The 22,727-nt window shown below is 45.9% G+C and overlaps 1 protein-coding gene and 1 non-coding gene across 3 annotated transcripts in view; one reads left to right on the forward strand and one right to left on the reverse strand.

The window, feature by feature from the left end:
* The window catches only part of EFNA5 (ephrin A5), a 288,542-nt gene that overhangs the window by 97,348 nt on the left and 168,467 nt on the right, over positions 1-22,727 (reverse strand). The window lies entirely within an intron of this gene.
* TRNAS-ACU lies at positions 7,440-7,511 on the forward strand. Its single transcript has one exon. It is a non-coding gene; the product is annotated as a tRNA-Ser (tRNA).

Consider the following 22,727-nt stretch of genomic DNA (forward strand, 5'->3'; position numbering starts at 1 on the left):
ACTTTGAAACTCCACTTCTGGAACTTCCCCTCCGTAGGAGTCAACTCTTGGCCCGAGGAAGCCAGCTCGTTCCCCAGCTCTGCATCCCAGGCCTTGGGTGTCGCAGCTTGGCTCTGCTGCCGTCAGGGCAGTGTGAGTCTTGCAAGTCTTTATTTTACTCATCTTTTCTTTTATTCTTCTTAAATTCCCCAAAATGAGAGCAGCCAGCTTGTCATGGTTCCCCTGACTGTGCTGTGTATACGTACGCTGAGAAGAGCTGTGTCTTCACCAATGACAAACAGGCTGTTTTCTCTAAATTTCTACTAGGGATACTGCCTTGTGTTGACAGAGGCTACAGCTCACTGGAGAGGCTGTTAGAACCATGCGCCAGGTCAAGAATTGTGGCTAGGATAGACCCAATGGCAGAAAGGCAAGGGGAACTAAAGAGGCTCTTGATGAAGGTGAAAGAGGACACTGAAAAAGCTGACTTAAGACTCAGCATTCAAAAACCCGGATTCATAGCATCCAATCCCATCACTTCGTGGCAAATAGACGGGAAAAACAATGGAAACAGTGACAGACTTTATTTTCTTGGGCTCCAAAATTGCTGGGGACAGTGTCTGCAGCCATGAAATTAAAAGACGCTTGCTCCTTGTAAGGAAAGTTATGACAAACCTAGACAGCATATCAAGAAGCAGACACGTCACTGTGCCAACAAAGGTCCATACAAAGTTATGGTTCTTCCAGGAGTCATGTATGGATGTGAGAGTTGGACTATTAAGAAGGATGAGTGCCAAAGAACTGATGTTTTTGAACTGTGGTGTTACAGAAGACCCTCAAGAGTCCCTTGGACTGCGAGGAGATCAAACCAGTCAGTCCCAAAGGAAATCACCTCTGAATACTCATTGGAAGCACTGGTGCTGAAGCTGAAACTCCAATACTTTGGTCACCTGATGCGAAGAGCCGACTCACTGGAAAAGACCCTGATGCTGGGAAAGATTGAGGGCAGGAGGAGAAGGGGATGACAGAGGATGAGATGGTTGGATGGCATCACCGACTCAATGGACATGGGTTTGAGCAAACTCCGGGAGATAGTAGAGGACAGGGAGGCCTGGTATGCTGCAGTCCGTGGGGTCTCAGAGTCAGACACGACTGAGCGACTAAACGATAACAGATAGACCCAATTCTCAAAGCTCAGTGAACATGAAAACACAATTAGCTTAGGAGTAGCAATGTTAGTCGCTCAGTCGTGTCCATCTCTCTGCGACCACATAGACTGTAGCCCGCCCGGCCCTTCTGTCCATGGGATTCTCCAGGCAGGAATACTGGAGTGGGTTGCTATTCCCATCTCCAGAGGATCTTCCCAACCCAGGTATTGAACCCTGGTCCTCTGTACTGCAGGCAGATTCTTCACCATTTGAGACACAGTTTAGCCAACTATAATTTGATGTAGGGTGGCGAGCATACCACAACACACTCTTCAGCTCCAGAACATGTTTTGACTCAGTGTTCTAATTTATTAATAATTATATTTTCCTTTGACTTTAATGTATGTAATGCACCGCTTTCACAGAAGCCAGACTGTAAGGTGGCAGACTGTGAACCTATTTCAGCGCCATATGTGTAAGTGTTGGCCGATCCAGTGTTTCAGACTGATCTGAACCAATGTTTAGAAATCCAGATATGGATTAAATTTCATATCAAGTACACGTTTCTGCCTTCTGGTGAAAAATTCAAAGATCTGGCCTCACTGGTTCCATATTCTTCTTCCAGAGAAATATTCTGCTAGAACGGGTGAGCAGCCGTTCCTTTCCACCAGGCCCTTACTCCCCGAGTTTGTACATCAGCCTGATTTTCTCACTGAGGTGTCTGCCTGGCTGCAGATGCCACGGAAGTCCACATTCCCTGCCAAAGAACCTCTGTCTCTGTCACTTCTTCGAGTCTGCCATGTAATCAATAATATCTTACAGATTGTCTTCTACTTTACAAAATATTCATCAGCAGAGAGCAGCCGGAATAGAGTTTTCAAGGACTTCAGACAGCCTGAATTCCAGTTTTGAATGTAAAAATTTCCCAGAGGATCAGAAACCCTCGCTGAGTTTTCTCCAAGCATGACTAACACGATCCAAGGAGGGGGCAGCAGGCAACCACGCATCTTTGAGACGGCAATGAGGAATAGCTCAGTTGCAATCCTCGACCCAGAGTGCCCTGCAACAGCGTTAAGAGGCTGGAAAGGCTACCTCCAGATCCATGACTTTGTCAAGAGACACCAGGCCTGACGGTGTCAAATGCTGAGGAATATAGGAACACCAGTTCCAGGTGTTACCTCCCTTTGGGGATGAAACCTACTGACACCAGGCCACCATGTTTCAGCCAAGAGTCACTCATTCTAGAGAAAGAGGGAAAACCAGCCACTGCTGTAGGATTGATGCTGGCTGATGTCAGGAAGGAGAAGCCCTGAAATCAACACGATGTCGACGGGACGCGTGACTCTCCAAGGCCATTATGAGTGAAACGACAAAGTGCGGGAACTCACAACTGGCCAGGCCGCAACCATTCAATGAGCTTACATTTCCACCAGAATCACTCTCTGTTAGAAGAATTCCACCCCACTGCTAAGACAGCAACTGTGCAATTTGTGGTTACATCCTGCCTCGACACTAGGGCTGCCCCTTCCTAGAGAAACTTCTGGGCTAAGATGTTTACTTGACTGGGACAGGACTACTCACAAGCTCTTCAAGGACACAGCCTCCAGTGACTACCAGTGGCGCTTGTAACACGTTCCCCATTGAACGATCTCTTCCCCCCCTCCCTGTAAGGTATACAGTACTGAGTGTTAATAATTAATTTGGCATTGTGAATGAACACACACTCTCTTTCCAAATGGGTCCCGCTGCCACCCCGCCCCACTCCTGTGAGGAGGCTCACCATTTCACACACTCCACACCTACCTGGCTATCAGTATCACTGACCTCAGGTAGCTGAGTGTGGAACGGCAGATGGCCTGTCATGCTCAGTGATGTCCCTATGAAAATTCAGCACAGTTAACTGCAAGGGTTTGGGTGAAGGAGGGTGCTTTATGCAAACTTTCCAAGGAACTCAAGAGAAACCAAACGCCACTCCTGCCCACGTCACAGCATTTGCGGAGGCTTCTGGGAGAAAACTGTCAGGGGATTTTAAGACTTTCAGTAGTACGGTACTTTCAAAGTGCCTCGGAAGTTATTTTAACCTGCTGCATTGCCTAAACGGGGAACTGACCCTGAAAAGGCAGTGTAGTTTTGAGGGCTGCTCAAGGACTCTGTTAGCAATGTCACCTTGCCCAGGACTCCTACATCAGGAGGTAGATTTTTCTAGAATATCCCCAACCTTGGATACACATTCCTCCTGAGGTCATTCCACCTGGACCACCCCGAAGTGAGAAAGCCCCTTGGATTGTTGTCCTGAAGACTAAACCACTCCAGGGTCTCAAATACCCAGGCCGAACTGTTTCTGGGGCAATGGGATGTTGTTAATTGATATCAACACTTCTCAGATCCTTTTCAAATGTCTAAGTATTTTACAAGAGTGAATTCCAAAGTGTGTTCATGTTTTTCACAGCATGGCACCCGTATGAAATGGTATAGTTTGAAAAATCGGTGAAACAGGAGATGGAAGTTATCAGGGCGACTTGAGAGTTTTAAAAGAACTACACTCTTGAGAGCAAAACAGAGTACATAATACTTCAAACAGAAATACGTAAACCTTTCCAAGTTTATATTTTCATGTCTCCCTCCTGAAGCAGGGATCTGCGGCCGTTGTACTGATAAACAAAGCCATCAACTGACTTGTTCGGAGTTTCAAAATAGACCCTGCTACTCCCACTGCTTCTCCCCTCTAGTTCAATTAACTATAAAATCAATGAAAATGACCAGCTCAATGAGGATATCTGAGCGGAATTGGGGGAGGAATACTTCCCTACCCCTCCACCAACTCCAATAACTAGAATTTTATGTGTCAGGATTTTCTAACTCCTTAAAGAAATACTTTATTCTCAGTCCATTTAGCTGCCTTTAAAACGTGTATTTTCTCTCCCTCTGACAGAGAGAACCACACACAGAGTAACAACCAAATGGTGTTGTTATCATCCACAACAGGGCACATTCCTTTCATATTTATTATCACACCCTGGCTCCTTCGTGAAATAATTTAATGGCGTTCACGAGGAAGAGTCAGAACTAATGACACGACTTAGATCTTAGATAGCTTAAAAGCAAACAACCAAAGCCAAATATAGAGAGAATGGGAAGTCCACTTTAACGTAAAAACCTCAGGCCACACATCCGCTGATTGAGCATACATTTCCTGATGGCGTACTGATATGAGTGAGCACTGCTAGTGGGCACGGGGCAGTGGACAGGAGATGCTGTGCGGCGAGTGAGCAAAAACCTAGCTGAGCTTCCTGGTGGCCAAAACGAAAAAGGAAACACGGCCTCATACAGTTTCAAAGGGGGAGGTTATCGGTTAAGAGTCTGAGGAAAAATTTCATGGACAGGTCAACACATGTAAAGGAGATGTTAGAATAGTAAGGGAACTAAAATAGAGTTATCTGTATACACTGGACCTATCTTAGGGCTTCTTCTTCTCCTGAAACAGATTAAATAATCTGCAATCTTTCGAAGTAAAAAAGAAATCAGTAGAGTAACATGTGGGGAAACCCATATCTTCCTGGCCCGTTTGCAGGCCAGATGTAAATCTAGACCTAAAATTGCCTATGAAAAGGCAGAAAAGGCATGCCGGAAAAGGACTTTCTTTATGTGAAGTAACTGCTACTCTAGAACAAAAGATTTCTCTACTGCATTTGGAAAGAACTTCTGGCCATTATGTTTGTTACATTTCTTGGTTTTTCAGGTGCCTTGGTGAGGCACATCCTACGTACTTCAGGGTGGACCTGATAATAGTAACTAAGCCATCAGGGGAAAGGTTCTCTATCAGGTTCTCTTGACTAAATTCCAGCTGTATTGGTTCCTTTTTATAGGATGGTTCTTTTGTGGCTAATCCAGGCTGCAATATATGATTTTTTTTTTAAGTTAGGTAAGAGTAAATGTCTGTAGATCTTTAATTATATAGTACTTTATTTGCTCGATTATGCTAATCAATACCCCCTAAATCAAATACCTACTCTAAAGAGAGTTCCCCTTGGTTCTGAAACTCACTTTAACAAGCTATCAATCAGAGGCTGATATTTAGAGGTGGCATAACTCACGGGTAGTATGGGATTTCTGGCCATTTTTAAGGATAGCTACTGCAATACAGGAGCACGTTTTCAAGCCAGAGTAGAGAAAAAGCCTGAAAAAAACCCACTAATGGATATAACACGTGATAGAAATCCTACTCATCATGTCATACCTAATAATCCACCTGTACCTCATCACCCAGATGTTTGTTTACAGCGTGATGCCAAAGGAAGCGACTCCTTTCTCTTCCTCATCCACCGATTAACATGCACATCAAGCCAGTGGCCGGACATCTACAGAGAAACTGGGGCAGGCAGTGGGTCCACAGGCATGAACACCTCGCGAGGAACACTCCCAGCATTATTCAGGAATATTTAGTTGCTGGCTCAAATTCATCATTAACAAAGGGCCTATTTCCCACAGGTTTGCTCTGTGTAATTAGCAGCAACAAACACTGCCCCGGCTCAGGTCAGCCGATGGGATTAGTTACAAAGGTTTTGTAAATTTCAGAAGCTATCTACACAGATGTCTGAGAAAAAAAAACACACAACACACACAGCATAATGGATGCAGCCACAGCCATTAAGGAGTTTAGGATTTGTGAGACTCAGACAACCCATACATTTTATGGGGGAAGTCATAAAAGTCAGACAGGAAAAAATCTACAGCGTGAAAGTTGCAAACTTCTAGACAGCATGTAAAAAAGTGCCAAAAAGTGGCGGGGGCAAAGGAATAAACACACTAACCGGAGCTCATCGGTCTCAATAAATAAGACGGGGTTCACCTGAGTTTACTTCTGGAACCAATAGACGGCCCTGCATATTTAATTATTTTTGTGAGAGGACTGAATTCTTTTCATACTCTCATTTACTGTTGTCATTAGATTTGCTCAGACGTCATTAGTCTGCTTTCTAAAAAGAAACCCTCATTTTATTTATGGAACTTGTTATACTTCTCTCATGCTGCCCCCAAACATATAATAAAGCAATGCTAACCTTTCAGTCAGGAAGGTATACTACACTGAAAGAGATGCAAATAAATGATGACAATTCGTAAAAGGCCTCAAATGAACTCATCACATAGTACACTTCAAATATCTTATGATTTTATTAGTCAGTTATACCTCAGAAAAGCTGGAAAAAACTGACCTCAAATTCAAAACATAATTTTAATTTGTATTTTAAAAAAATCTGTTAGTGATGGGGTCTGGAATAGTGGGAATAAAAATGCAGGCTGACCTCATGTGAACAATGAATTAATGAAGAGATTTGTTCCTGTTTAGTAAATAGCACTGCTCATTTTTTAATGATGGTTGTTGCTGTTTAAACAGGTTGGCAACTTTGAATTCAGAAGTCAAAACTACTGTCCTGGTTGCCAACAAAAATAATTAATAAAACATCTCTAACCCCAGGGTAAATATGTAAGCAAGTGCAAGGTAATGGATAATAAAAATAGCACTTCCTTCTACATCTGGGGCTAATTAAAATCTGATCAGAGTAATAATTGAGCAGTGCCCAGACTACCCTTGATTTTTCTTGTCAGGTTTCAATTGTTCGACACAAATGCACTGACCTCAATAAATGAAAACATATTTTTTTTAAAAAAGCTAAATTATAGCCACCCTTTTCCAGGACAAAAAAAAGTGATTTACTGGTGCCACAGGGCTTTAAGGCTACAGGAGACACAAGTCTTCTGGGGAGTCATTCGCGTCCACCGCTGTTCAGGAATTAGAAAGAACCAGGGGGTCCCTGAGACTTTTCTTCCCAGTTTCCCCCAAGAAACATGCAACCCCCGCCCTACACAAATCACAGTTAAAAGAATGATATTACCTGACCATGCACTGAGTGAGCGCGTGCCAAGCACTCTAAGAGCTTAAGGGTGCGATCTCCAATCTTCACCGTGTTCTCATGACTAGCCCCATCTTACAGATAAGAAAGCTGAGTCTCTGAGCTTCTGACTCCAGAGCCCTCATGCTTAATTTGCTATACTATCTGAAAGCAATTAAAAGAAAAAAGAAATACAGAGCTTATCAGTTTATTTTGAAAACAAGTAAAAATAGTGTTTCCAGGGTATTATACACTCTGAAAATATCTTTTATTTAAAAAAAAAAAAAAAGGTAAAATACCAAAATTCAGTTGAACAGTACTGATTTAATTCTTACAAGGTGATATCTAAAGCCTCCAAGTGCCTGCTTGTATCAATTTTTTAAAAGTCAGTAGAAAACACACAGAATAATACATATCCACTTCCCTGGTGGCTCAGATGGTAAAGCGTCTGCCTACTATGTGGGAGACCCAGGTTCAATCCCTGGGTTGGGAAGATCTCCTGGAGAAGGAAATGACAACCCACTCCAGTACTCTTGGCTGGAAAATCCCATGGATGGAGAAGCCTGGTAGGCTACAGTCCATGGGGTCGCAAAGAGTCGGACACGACTGAGCGACTTCACTTCACTATGTCCAAAGTGCCCTGCAGACATGCTTTATATACACAGGCTTTGTGGAGACTGGAAAAGCCAACATATTACTACTTTTGATATGATTACTTAATGAAATATATACCAATGCTCAAATTGAAGAATTCTGTTTCCGTAAATCAACATATTGTAGCACTGTCTGCATTTTTATCCAGTCAATATTCACTCTTTTTATTCAAAACTAAATTCAACCACATTCTGTATAAACCTACTTCTTGCCCTTCTTGACTTACGAAAAGATCCAAAGACACAGGAAAGATGGTCTCTGTTCCTCAGGAGTTTAGTGTTAGGATCCAAGAAATGCCAAGGATCCAACATCAACTATAATACGTGGTAGAACACAATAAAGGCTAGAATTTAATTTTTTTTTAATGTAACACACCAGGTTACATGTTAAGCACCGTCCTAGGTACTAGATGGGTATCGAGGCCAATGACAGAGACCACCCACTAATGCTTTCTATTTGGATGGGGGCAGTGTTCAATAATAGCGGACGGGTTCCAAATCGGGAAAGGGGTACGTCAAGGCTGTATATTGTCACTCTGCTTATTTAACTTACATGCAGAGTACATCCTGAGAAATGCTGGGCTGGATGAAGCACAAGCTGGAATAAAGACTGCAGGGGGGAAACACCAGTAACTTCATATATGCAGATGACACCACCCTTATGACAGAAAGTGAAGAGGAGCTAAAGAGCCTCTTGATGAAAGTGAAAGAGGAGAGTGAAAAAGTTGGCTTAAAGCTCAACATTCAGAAAACTAGGATCATGGCATCTGGTCCCAACACTTCATGGCAAATAGATGGGGAAACAGTGGAAACAGTGGCTGACTTTATGTTTTTGGGCTCCAAAGTCACTGCAGATGGTGATTGCAGTCATGAAATTAAAAGACACTTACTCCTTGGAAGGAAAGTTATGACCAACCTAGACAGCATATTAAAAAGCAGAGACATTACTTTGCCAACAAAGGTCTATCTGGTCAAGGCTATGTTTTTTCCAGTGGTCATGTATGGATGTGAGAGTTGGACTATAAAGAAAGCTGAGCGTCAAAGAAGTGATGCTTTTGACCTGTGGTTTTGGAGAAGACTCTTGAGAGTCCCTTGGCCTGCAAGGAGATCCAACCAGTCCATCCTAAAGGAGATCAGTCCTGAATATTCATTGGAAGGACTGATGTTGAAGCTGAAGCTCCAAGGCTTTGGCCACCTGATGCGAAGAGCTGACTCACTGGAAAAGACCCTGATGCTGGGAAAGGTTGAGGGCAGGAGGAGAAGGGGAGGACAGAGGATGAGATGGTTGGATGGCATCACCGACTCAATGGACATGAGTTTGAGCAAGCTCCTAGAGTTGGTGATGGACAGGGAGGCCTGGCGTGCTGCAGTCCATGAGGTCACAAAGAGTCAGACACGACTGAGCGACTGAACTAGTGTTCACTAAACCAGTTATTCGAACACGTAGTTCCATATGGTAAGTGCATGAAAGGCAAACGACATTAAAGGAGGGCTTCACAGGGGCCTTCTCAGAAGAAGCCAGAATTGAAACAGAACCACGCTGCTGCTTCCTTGGTGGCCCAGTGGTGAAGAGCCCGCCTGCCGATGCAGGCTTCCATCCGTGGGCCTGGAAGCTCCTTCAGAGAGGGAAATGGCAGCCCACTCCAGTATCCCTGCCTGGGAAATCCCATGGACAGAGGAGCCTGGTGGGCCACAGTCCGTGGGGTCACACAGAGTCAGATGTGGCTTAGTGAGTGAAAAACAGAAGCCGCTGGGATGTGGGGAGGCTGGGCTTGAGTGGGAGGACACAGAGACAGTGGAGAGTGAAGTGAGACAACAATGCCCAACGGACAGGCGTTTTGCATGCTGTTTATCCTGAATCATCTTGACACTTCCAGGCAACGATCTTACGTTTTTCAGAATGTTCAGCAGTGTGATGGGCAAAGTCATCCTGAGAGTGGAGAGGGGGTGGGCGGCGAACCTTGGGGAAGGCAGGTCCAAGCGTCCTGTAAGCTGCCCAGGGAACACTAGCGCAGGCTTGCACCGGGGCCTGGTAAGGGGAGTGGGGATGAGCGGGAGGACTGAGAGACGGGGGAAGCTGAGCCCACAGGATGGGCGACTGCTTAGCTTTGAGCAGAGGGGAGAACTTGGTAAGGACTGAAGTCTGAATCCAGGGAAGGAGGAGAGCTCGCCCTTAAATGGTGAACAGATAAGGAGGAGTAGGGTTGGCAGTGGCTTGGTAGCTCAGCTGGTAAAGAATCCGCCTGCAATGCAGGAGACCCCGGTTCAATTCCTGGGTCTGGAAGTTCCCCTGGAGAAGGGAAAGGCTACCCACTCCAGTATTCTCGGGCTTTCCTAGTGGCTCAGACGGTAAAGAATCCGCCTGCAGTGCAGGAGACCTGGGTTCGACTCCTGGGTTGGGAAGATCCCCTGGAGGAGGGCATGGCAACCCACTCCAGTATCCTTTCCTGGAGAATCCCTAGGGTCAGAGGAGCCTGGCGGGCTACAGTCCGTGGGGTCGGAAAGAGTCAGACAGAACTGAGTGATTAAGCACCACACAGGCTCGGCCAACAAGAGAAATAGGCATGGCCCTGACTTCCTGGCTTTGAGGATCTGACATCCTAGGGAGAATCTTGTGTTTAATCCATTCAGCATGTGTTTATTGAGCTCCTACCACGCGGCAGGCCCTGTTCTAGAATCTGGGGATACAGCAGTGAACAAAACAGACATCAGACGTGCAGCCGTCAACACACGCTGAGCATCTCCTGCAGAGGCATGAGCCGGAAGGAAGGCCTGGGAAGTGAGGGAACCCCAAGGTTCTCCCGAATTTGGGGGGGGGGGGTTCAGAAAGGAGGCTGGGCCACCATGCTCCATGATGGAGTCGGTGGGCACGACCGAGATCCACGGATCTGACGAGAAGGGGGAGGTCAGCTTGTGATGCTGAGACAGCAGTCTCCCCAGGGCTGGGCCAGGGGCCTTGGAGGAGGCCGCGGGAGCAGGGACGCCTGTAAGAAGTCTGCTGGGAAAACAGAAAGGAAGAGGATGGGATTCTTATGCACACTTTCATCCCTAGTTCTCCAAGAATGCTAAGGGCTTCCCTGGTGGCTCAGAGCTAAAGCTTCTGCCTGCAACACGGGAGACCCAGGTTTGATCCCTGGGTCAGAAAGATCCCCTGGAGAAGGAAAACTTTCCCTTTCTCTAAGAACGCAGAGAAGGTAGTGATCTGTTCTCAGTGGGAGACCTGGGGAAGCCTATGGGAGGAAGCAAGGATGTATCCTGCTTTTGAATAACACACGCTGAAAGAGAAGCAGAAAAGAGATGACAGAGAGGCAGGGTGACCACAGGGTTCATCGCCGGTCCTAGCAACACATCTCTGAGAGGGATTTCTGAACCAGAAAATGTGCTACATTTAAAAAAAAAAAAAAAAAAAACCTCGCTATTCTAGGTCTAATTAAGTAAATACACTTATGTGTTGTGTGGGGAATAAAATCATAGCCTTGGCTGGGTCCTCCACCTAGAAACGATGCGATTTTAGAACAGAGAAAGACAGGTGGTTTGGTTGAACCAGGCCACGAGACATGGAGGGGGGCATGACCCTCCCCCCCCCACCGCCTGCTCCGAGGGAAGACCCATCTCTGGGAGACAAGGATGCAGCCTCCGAGCCTGGCCTGGCTGCGCCGGGAGCCATCAGCATGCTCTGAGAACCGCAGGGATTCCTCCGGGCCTCGTCGTGACGTCACGTGCCCAACGCGGCCTGCGACGGCATGAAACGACGCTGGTATTTACACAGGGCATCGGAAGGGTACCCACCCGCGCCAGACTGGAGATGGCAACATGTCAGCCTCCGTCATCTGCCAGGCTTCGGTCCCCCTCTCTAACCCCTTTCTTTCTGGCTGCTCTTTTTTTATATACATATGACACTAACAGAAAAATAAATTGAAAAGAGCACTGAGGCAGAGTGTATTTCACGCACTGGTGCCAATGTTTCATATCTCATGAACCTCGGGAAAACAATTCGTAGAACTAATTAGTTTACAGTGTTTAAGCAGCTTGTTCCTCGTCTTTAATCTTCTTTATGTAATACTGCGAACAAAGCCATATTATCTTCTGATTTTTTTTTCCTCCAGTTTAACAAATATAATCTCTCTTTTCTTTCTAGAGATTACTTCATTTAGACATCAAACTATGGTGGTGGTGGTGGTATTTCCCCACCCCCCCGACCCGGGGGAGAAGAGGGATAAATAAATTGACATCTATTCGCAGAGGTCTCAATGGTCTACCAGATCCACCCAGGCCCTAATCCTCTTTGTTGTCATGGAATCCACCTGGCTTAATTATATTTACAGTTCCCAGCTATACCTCATGGCAGGCAGGTTTCTTCCCCCAAAACTCTGCACATCTTCCCGAGTCCTGGCTAGAAGTCCCATCTAGGCTGCTGTCTCTTTCTTAGATTCTGGATGATGACAAGGCCACCTTGCCTTGCCTGAAACTTACCATCAGGTTCTTAAAGAATGTGTGTGCTAAGTCACTTCAGTCGTGTCCAACTCTTTGTGACCCTATGGACTGCAGCCCACCAGGCTCCTCTGTCCATGGGATTCTCCAGGCAGGAATACTGGAGTGGGTTGCCATTCCTTTCTCCAGGGGATCTTCCCGACCCAGAGATCGAACCTGAGTCTACTGAGTCTTGTGCATTGCAGGCAGATTCTTTACCACTGAGCCACCGGGGAAGCCCGCTTAAAGAACAGAACCGTAATAAATCTGCCCTTGGGATTTTGTTCTTGTATACTTGCCAAGTCGTGTCCGACTTTGTGACCCCATGGACTGTAGCCCACCAGGCTCCTCTGTCCACGGGATTTTCCAGGCAAGAATCCTGGAGTGGGTTGCCATTTCCTTCTCCAGGGGATCTTCCTGCCCTAGGGATCAAACCTGCATCTCCTACACTGGCAGGTGGGTTCTTTACCACTGAGCCCCCAGGGAAGCGTCTTGGTCAGCTTCACAGCCCACCAAAAGAACATGATTTAAGGGCCCTCATGACCTTTTTTGGGAGCAAATTCCAGGAGACAGTGAAGAACAGGGAAGCCTGGTGCGTTGCAGTCTATGGGGTCGCAAAGAATCAGACACGACTTATCTGACTAAACAACAACAACAAAATGACCTAGTGACCTCATGAGCCAAGCAAATGGAAATAGAAATATGGATGCACAAATTAAATGGAGGAAAATAAGCAAGGAAGAATCAAAATTTTAAGCTGGCAAAGTTTCATCTGTGAAATATGACTCATCAAGTATTATTTTTAAGAGAAGTGGGACATTGTTGTGCCTTCCTGTTGTAGCTTTGCTATTTAATCACTAGGCTGTTCCATCTGTGATACATTAGTCCAAAACTGGGCAACTGACATCCCAGGACTGGTTAAGGCTGGTGTTGAAACATCTGGTGGGTGGTGTAGCATACACATAACTACTTGCACTGCTGAGGCTCTCAAGCTGCCTTATTCCCTGAGAGAAACCCCTTCCAAGTGGCAGGAAACATACTTCAGACTTATTTATACGATTGAATCCACATTATTAAAGAAATTTTATAGTCTCGGTAAAACACGGTACTTGGTGCAAATTTTCATCTTGCGTGCCTGAGACCTGTTTGCCGTCCCATGGTACCCATTTGCCTTAAAGTTCACTCTGTCCTAAATTGTCAAGCAGATTCATGGTAATTCCTAATTAGTGCAAAGCAGGTAACACAGCTGCGTCTTTGCGAGCGCCGAACACCTTTAGCATCTCTATCATGCTGAGCTCAGGAGCTCTCTCTGCTTCCCTGCCAAGGTGAATGGTTCCCAGTCTTCGGAGAGTTATGGAGGGGGTGCCCAGAGTGCCAGGCAACGCCCGGTTCTCCCAGCTGCTGCTCCCACCCCTGATGGAGCCGGCAGATGCGGTTGCCAGTTTCCAGTGACGGTAGCACGGGAGAAATGCCTCTCTCGCCACACAGCCTCCGAATCCCACGGACGATCTGATTCGGAACGCACACACAAGATGGACATGGACCCGGTACCACAGACGCTGTGCATGGCGTCCACTGGAACCGAAGCCAGGACTCCAGAGCAGCGGTGGTATCAGATGGCCTCCCGGGAGTTCGTCTGGGTTTAAAACACAGGAGTCAGTGACGCGAACTAGGCACGATTTCACTCTAAGGGCACGACCGAGAGTGAGACCCCTAGGAAACCAGGCCCTTCCCCTTTGCTGCTGGAAGACCACGGGCAAGTTAATTAAACAAGACGGATGGTGAAGGATCGCAGAGCGCCCAGGGCAGTGAGGCAGGACGAGGAGTTGCTGCTGCTGTGACAGTCGTGATTCCTGGGCATTTGCATCACAATCCGAGACAGCAGAGTCTGCAAGCACCTGCCCATGAGGTGTGCCTGGAGGACATCTACCTGAACAATAAACGTGCCTGGGAGAACCAAGCCTTAAAGAGGGCGGAAGATAGGAGAGAAAGGCAACAAGGGAATTTCAACAGAAACAGCATGACAATGCCACAAAAGGAGCAGAAGGAAATAAACCTCTAAGGGCAGGATCTGAGTTCCTAATTCTGGTCTTTTTTCCTTGAACGTCCATTCAAACCCCTTTGCTGCCTCCCAACTCCGCCTACATGATCTAGTCCCAGAGTGAGCCCAGCTTCCACCTGCAGCGGTCCCGAGCTAGCCTCGGACGAGAGAAAAGAAAGTTCCTTCTTAAGCGATGAAGAATGAAAAACGTTAAAATGCAAATTCAGTGTTAGAAAAAAAGAAAGAAAGCAGAACTCCACACAGGCTTCAGAGCAGCCAATTCTCAGGCAGCAATGGAAGCCGGAAAGTAACCCCCTGAGGTGTGGACTAGAATGTCAGTGTTTCAGGTTTGTCGGATGACAGATAAACAGCTCGCCCTGTTACTACTGAATGAATCGCTCTCCCTTTTTTTTTTTTTCGGGGCAGAAAATGTTTGTGGTAGAATTGGTCCTTGAAAAAGAGTGAATTGATCAGTTAGTTTTTTGTGTTGGGCCAAAAATAATTACAGCCATACCTACTTCCTATGGATTATGTTCAAAAGCTACACGTACTCACTTATTCTGTCTTTGTTCCAGGGGGAACTGATCGGAACTGGGGTTTGCTTCACCGACTCTCACTTATTTTAAAAGTCAGGCTTGGGAGGGAAGAAAAAGTCAAAGAGATTGACCAAGGAAGGATGAAATGTGCAGTGTGGGTAAGCAAACAGTTTCAGATAAAGTGCTCCATGGGTCTCTACGTCACCTTCTCCAGCTATGAATTCATTTCACAATATTCCTTTTTCAAGCAAGATCTCCGTGTGCTTATTTTCAACGGGGGATGGCAATTGATTTATTTTCTATTGAACCTTGCCAACTGGATGCTGAAGAGAGGATGGCATATTAAGATGCCCTTAAACTTTCAGATTCACCTTTAAAACGTGCCAAGGCAAAGTCACGTTCAGGGTAAATGTGCAATTTTTTGCTAGGAATGCGGGTCTACACCAGCAAAGTAACATTAAAGGCTTTACAGGGAAACAGGGTCAACCTACATTGATTCGTTTTGGTTCCAATCAAACTCCAATTATCGGATGACTGTGAAATCCCCAACAAAAAGAAAAACAAACCAGATGATTCCTAACTGTAAAAGAACAGTCTGGATCTGGACAGGAAAAAAAGCCGAACCTGACCGGTTTCGTCCAACGTGTTTTCCCAGGAACCCACTTGGCTTACTGGCTTGTCCTGCGGTGTCAGGATGTGTGGGGGGGATATATAAGTGAGAGGATGTAGAAAACAGAAACCCACCCTTGAGGACATACCAGTTTCAGGCAGTTCGAGAAGCAAGGCACACGAAGTAATAAGATGATAATTCTAACAAAATGTGTGAGGAAATAGTAAAGAGTGTGTCAGATAATATACAGAAATCCCGAGGAAACAGAAAAAAAAAAAAAAAAGACAACAGATGATGGAGTGGTAGGGGTTTCCAGGGTTCACACAGGTCCGCTTTCTCCTCCTTTGGAGAAGGGGACAGCATTATACCCTTCCCACCATCTCGGAGTTAAACAGCTATAAGCAGAAGGATGTTTAGTCGCTTGGGGGTTGAAGTCAGACCCTCTGTGTCCCCTTCCATAGAAGCTTGTGCTGAAATGACAAAGCCATGGCACAAAAGCTGCCTCTCGGAGGCTATATTGAGTCACCGTCTGGAGAATAGTTACCTGCGGCAAGAAATAAAACTTTGTTATGGTCCTGAGATCCCGGGGCTGTTCGTTACTGCAGCGCCAACTAGCCTGTCATAAAAGTTATATGTATACCAAGGCAGAGAAGACCAAGGGGCTGCAGGTTGGAAAATGATGTCAGCATCTCCTCGTTGACTTTTCCCCCCTGATGCTCGGGACTATTCCGACCCTCCGGCCTGCCTGCCGCCTGCATCTCTCACTGGAACAGCCACATCTGTTTGCACCCGCTTTTGCAGCTCCAGGTGGATCTTCCTAAGCAGAAGGCTGAGAACAAACTCCCTGGCCTAGGAGGCAAAGCCCCTGATCACCCGGCTCCCAGAGTCGGCCGCTGTTCTTTCCGCCTGCTCAGTCCCGCGCTGTGTTTCTGCCGCCAGCATCCTGATTGAGCCACGCTCGGCTCTGCCTCCAGGAACTGCTTCTCTCTGCTTCTGGCCTGGGATGCTCTCCCTTCCATCTTCCTGGTGAGCACATCGACCGCTGAGAAGATTCCCTTCCTCAGTGACGCCTCCACGTCCCGCGTCCTTGCTCAGTACTTCACGTGTTCTAACACGCTGCTCCTTAAGAACCTTGTCTTCCTGGTCTTTCTCTTCCCATGAGACGGTGAGTCGCTCAAGGCAGGGACTGGGTCATTTTTGTTTCCCCCAAAGTCCCGAGCACGGTATTCAACAAGCAGTGGCATTTGCAGAAACAGCGAACAAGTGAAGGAAGGAAGGGACGTGTGGCTGGGTGTATTCAGGACAGTGTTAGACAGAACGCATGGAGAAAACGCTGAAAGTGAAAAGTGAAGTCGCTCAGTCGTGTCTGACTCTCTGTGACCCCTTGGACTGTAGCCCGCCAGGCTCCTCTGTCCATGGGATTCTCCAGGCAAGAACACTGGAGTGGGTTGCCATTTCTAGGAAAACATAAATGTAAGCAGCTAGGATGGGTATCAAATGATGCAGACTGGGAAATTTTTCACGTGATTCAAAAGGTGACAGGGAGTCATTCTAACTTCTTGGGCAGGGAAATGATGAGAACTTGGCTCAGCCTCATAGCACCCTGTGCCGTGAATGACAGCTCTCGTTTGCCCTTTGACTGTAAAAGTTCCCCGAAAACAGGAGCTGGATCTTAATCATATTTGCATCCCCTATAGCGACAAGCACGGTGTTTGTATAACAGGTGCCAACAAATATTTGCTGAATTTAGTTCTAGAAAAATTACTCCCTATGCTGCAAGGTTGGAGATCCAAGTTAGCCAGCTCTTGGAATGTATATAGCACTGGATGAAAATGAATTTTACATGGGGGGTTATGCCTCTGGAAATATGGAAGTAGATATCCAAGAGTCTAACAGTCCAATCTCCAGGCTTCAGGGTCTTTAAGGTAAATTAGTGTTTTGAGCCCAGGGTCCTACAGAAATGGTGGTATGTTTAAAATACGAACCTTAGGAGGAGGATTTGTTTTTCGAATGGGGGAGATGAGTTCTGTGCTGAAGCTGTGGCTTCTAGAATGGCAACGGGACAAACAGAAGGACACACACTGAAGCCATGAGCAGCGAGAGCTACTAACTGTGGTATGCCAACATGATCCCACATCTTGGGACGTGGTTACACTTTTATTGATTCACTAACTCATTCACTCATTTGTTCATACATTCATTTACTATTTACAAATCACTCACATTAGGCAAGGCAGTGTTCCCTCCAAAAAGTCTACTTGGATTTATTGTGTGCGTCACGTTGATCTTTTTTACTGACTCCCCAGAGGCAGAGATGATGCTTGAGCTAGAGGAATGGTGTGCCTATTTCTCCTGCTGTGTTTGGTCTCCAAATATCCCTGGTCATTCGCTCTCAGGAAGGGCTTGCAGGGGCCTCCTCTTGTTGAAGCGCCGTTTTGAAAGCCAGAGCTGCCAACGAGTGGCCCTACAGGCATCTACTTATTTTCTGAATTCCATCCAGAAGCCATACCTGGTTTTATTTTGAGCCTCTTCTTCTTAAGAAGATCTCTCCTCTCTCCGTCTCTTTCTCTGTCTCCCTTCTCTCTCTCACACACAGACACACAATGACCTAATGAAATTACATCCTTAAAGAAACATTAAGAGCAAAACCAAAATATCTCTCTTAAGAGATAACCCAATACCCAAACCCAAGGAACTTGGCCTTAAATCCTCTAAGACAGGGTACAGATTTGAAACAGAACTCAAGATATACACATTCTCAATAACTTAAACATTCTCACTGCTACTAACACATTCAATAGGTCATTTAAGGTACAGCAAACTCCTATATTGAGCTAAACGAAATTTAAAGAAAAGTTCAGATTTAAATCTGCCTTAGGTTAACTTTAAAAGAATACCTAAAAAAATAAAGAATATCTGAGAAAGCATCACTCCAGGGTAAAGTAAGAAGATATCTCGAACATTCCTTCATTGACCCTGAAGCTTCTGACATTTCTTGGTTGACCTGACTCACACCTACAACCCACAAGGTCAAACATCAATGTTTCGTTCCTACAAGCGGACTTGAGCAGTTTTTCAAATCATTTATCTGTTACGAATGGAGGAAAAGCAGACTCCCGTGGCGAGGCCCATGTCTTCCCCGTGGGCTCACATTTAACCACCCCATTCATATTTTAGGCCTCCCTGCTGGCTCAGTCAGTAAAGAGTCTGCCTGCAAGGTGGGGGACCTGGGTTTGATCCCTGGGATGGGAAGATCCCCTGGAAAAGGAAATAGCAACCCTCTCCAGTGTTCTTACCTGGAGAATCCCCATGGACAAAGGAGCCTGGTGGGCTACAGTCCACGGGGTCACAAAAAGTCGGACGAGACTCAGGGACTAACTTTCACTTTTCACTTTCTTCATACTTTGAATTAAGTAATTATTCTTTCTCTAGGAATTGCTTTACACTTGCCAAAAAAAAGAAAAAAAAACCAATCAGCATATCAGTCATTTCAGAGGAAGTCAGGCATTTCTCGCTGCCTCAGCTGCAGCACTGAGATACCATGAGAACCTTCTCCTCACTTGAGGGCCAGCCACCGCCTATGCTCCAAAGTGCTAGACAAGGACGTTCCCGGGGAGCCACTAACTGTTGACTTGTGTCCGTCACTACTCAGAGGAAGGCGTCTGATGCAGGTATAGAAGGCCACACGTGCACGCCCATGGTCAACACATCACAGGAGATGCTTCAATTCACCTTTACCTGCTGGGCCACTTCGACTGAGGACAAGAAACTTAGTATCAATCCCAGGTAAACAACCTCCAACTTGACACTCTCTTAACCATTCCCAAAGTATAAGAGTACCTTTCAGAGACGCTACTCATAAGACATTTGGAAACAGGATGGCATGTCATTAACCCTCTCACTCAATGGTCTTTGAAACCCACCTCCAAGACAGCAAACTGGGCTTCACGCCTGCCTCAGACTTAACACATTTTACATGTATCCTCATTCAAGCCACATCTTGACATGATTTATGAATTAGGGAGCACAACTGCTATCAGAATTCAGTGCTAAAATGTGCAGGGCCCCCTCGGCTTTGTTACCATCAGGAACAGGACACGTGCTGGGGTTTTCCACGGCCCAGAGAAACTGCCTCCAGCTAGTGTTTAGAGGACAAGGTGCTTCCTCTGGGCATATTAAAAATTATGAGATGAGATGTGCTCCAAGCAGTGGGACTCTTAATTGTAACATTTTCTCTGTGGCGATACAAAAGGCTCCCACTATGTTTTTTCCCTCCCTGCCTTGGGGACTGGAATAAGGGACGTCTGCATTTTTTACGGTTTTCTTTCTGCACCCACAAAACCTGGGAACAAATGCTTTCCACTTGATGGGGGAACTGGACAACTGACAGCAGGAGTGGGAAGAGACGCTTTTCACTGCATAAGCCTTTCCTGGGGCTTCCCTCGAGGTTTAGAGGTAAAGAACCTGCCCTCCAATGCACGAGACGTGGGTTCGAGCCCTGGGTCAGGAAGATCCCCTGAAGAAGGAAACGGCTACCCACTCCAGTATTCTTGCCTGGGAAAGCCCATGGACAGAGGAGCCTGGCGGGCCACAGACCACGGGGTCACAAAAGAGTCAGACACAACCTAGCAACCAAACAACCATGACAAAGCTTTGCTAGCTTTTGAATTTTTTGTACCATGCGTGTGGGTTCCACACTCAAAATTTTAAAAAAAAACTTAATTTTGGAAGAAAATATAAGCCCCCCCCCAAAAATTCAAATTTTCCTAAACTATGCTTAAAGGGAAGCAACCATTCTTATAAAGTTACCAAAACTTAAAAAGACTTAGTAAAAACCAAGCCAATATTCACAACCAATTTTATGAAAATGCTTCAAAGACTTTATATCTAAAACACTGCACTTAGGCAGGCACTATTAAGAATCATATGTCATCCTTTTATTATGATTACTATTCAGCCAGAAAGATCATTACTTACTTCAATATTATAAAGTTTAGAGATTTTTAAAAGTAGATAACGTGTTTTTAAAGCAAAGCATGTTATTTTTCCCGCTAACATATTATTGACAAATATTCAGCACTTCAAGCAAATCCATATTATTTTCTTCACTTATGGTGAGCATCTGATCCTCTTCAACATGACCCACATCAATTCATTCTCACATACTGGAATCCCATTAGAGAAAGAAGCTATCTGTTGACTGTCCTCATAGAAGAAAATTATGCTGAGACTAAGTCTGGTCCCTCAATTTCACCTGGGGAGGAAAATTAGCCTTAAGGCCTACTCTCGTGTTTGATTTTCAAATGGAGAAAAGTGCTAAAAAATAATGAAGTCGAGATTTGAAGCCACCAGCTAGAGAAAAGTAAGTATATTCTATTCGTTACTAATGCCCCTCTACAATAATTATTTTTATTTGTTCACTTTCTGGTGCAGACACAATAGTTTTGTCTTTATCTTTTACAACCAAACACCTTTTAGTAAGCAGGAGATAAAAGACCAATAAAACCTTTGTACTTGCTCCCTGTGGCCGCCCCCTAAGGCCTATTTTATCTGCAGAGTTGTTATCTGAAGTGAATTACTGATAAGAAAAATTAAAGGACTCAGAAGCTGAAGGTAAGGTAATTTGCAGAGTGGTTCCCACCTTGTCTCTGTTCAGCCAGGCCCCACCAAGAGTCCTCCTATTACCGCCAGCCAGCTTTGCAGGCCTTGAAAGCAAGTTGCCTGAGTAGAATGGTTTCCCAGCCCCAAACTCATTTTCCAAAAAGTAAAAAACAAGTAAATAACGAGACTCTGAAAAGTCAAAGTCGTACATTTACACTGTTCTTATTTATATTTGCAAACTGCGAAATGGCAGGAGAGTATTAACTTTACTTGTAAAGGATCTTCACGTACAAAGAGAGTAACTTTAATACCCACCTGCACGTACTTGACAATGAGCTATCAGTTCTATTTTGTGACTCCCGTGGCCGTAAGTGGTGCACTCTGCCTTGCGCGTAGTATCGATAGTATTTATTGGACGTAGGCACATTTCTCAGCACTTAACATGCATTAGCTCATTTATTATTCAGTTCATATAATTATCACCCTCATCTCATAGAAGAGGAAAACGGAGGGACAGACAGTTATCGTTTTGATTATGTCACGGACTCTGCACGCATCCATGGATTCCTGATCTATCAATGTGATGCATTCTCAGTGAACAACCCCAGTAATGTGCAAAGTCTGGTATCAGATGCTGGAGAGGAATGTGAACAGGGATGACTAATATAGGCTCTCAAGCAATCTGAAACTTCCTGACTCTTCCTCTCCCTCAAAGAGAAAAAAATTTAAGAAGTTTTAAAAAGCAACATTTCCAAACATCCCTGGAAGCCAGGCTCATCTGATACCCACTTTCTTCAGTATAAAATGGCTCCTGCCTGGTGTTGACTGGTTGCTGGGTCCATGGTGGGCGGAAGTCAGTCAGTTCTGGGACAGGCGTCAGGGCAGAGTCAGTCTGGTCAGTCACTCAGTCGTGTCTGACTCTTTGCAGCCCCATGGACTGCAGCACGCCAGGCCTCCCTGTCCATCACCAACTCCCGGAGTTTACTCAAACTCATGTCCATTGAGTCGGTGATGCCATCCAACCATCTCATCCTCTGTCATCCCCTTCTCCTCCCACCTTCAATCTTTCCCAGCATCAGGGTCTCATCCTCTGTCAGGGCACAGGTGGTCTCTGCAGTCAAAGGCAGGAGGAAAGCCTTGGGGGTGCCCGGTCCCCGCCTCCCAGGAGACCGAGAAGTCGCCCCCCTGACGGCCTGTCCACACCTTTGGTCTCATCTTTCCATCAGCTTCCCCACAATCCCCTCGATATTAATTTTAACAAGGAAACAGGAAGACTCCTGTCTGCAGCTCTCCGCCACAGACCGGATGAGGGGTTCTGGTTGCCATCAAGAGTCTGGGGTGATGTCCTGGTGAGTTACTAAGCTGCGTACATCTCAACAGTGGACGATCATTTGGCCTAAGCGTGGGGGGCGCTGTGAAGTCCTCATGATGACCCTCTCCTACCCTCTGGCCCCCACAGAGGAGAGCTGTGTCACGGAAGAAACAAACGTGACTCTCTTCTGGGGAAATGCTGCCAACTCCGGCTCAAGACGACAACCGAAACAATGCATCTGGGGCTTGCTAAGCGATCAAGTGGACATGCTTAAAGGACAACTGCAACTTGCTTAAGTGCCTGACTGATTCCTAGGCAGGAATACGCTGGGAAAGAGATCTGGGTCAGCAAACCTAGGACAAAAACCATACAGGGGTAGGGCTTTTTGCTTTCCCTTCTCACCCTGGGTCATAATCTCTCCTGCTGAGAAAAAGTGGTTTGGGGACAGAACCAAGATGACACTTGGCAGGGATGGCTCCTAGGAGC

The sequence above is a fragment of the Cervus elaphus genome, chromosome 9 (genome assembly GCF_910594005.1).
Source record: "Cervus elaphus chromosome 9, mCerEla1.1, whole genome shotgun sequence".
Classification (NCBI taxonomy): domain Eukaryota; kingdom Metazoa; phylum Chordata; class Mammalia; order Artiodactyla; family Cervidae; genus Cervus; species Cervus elaphus.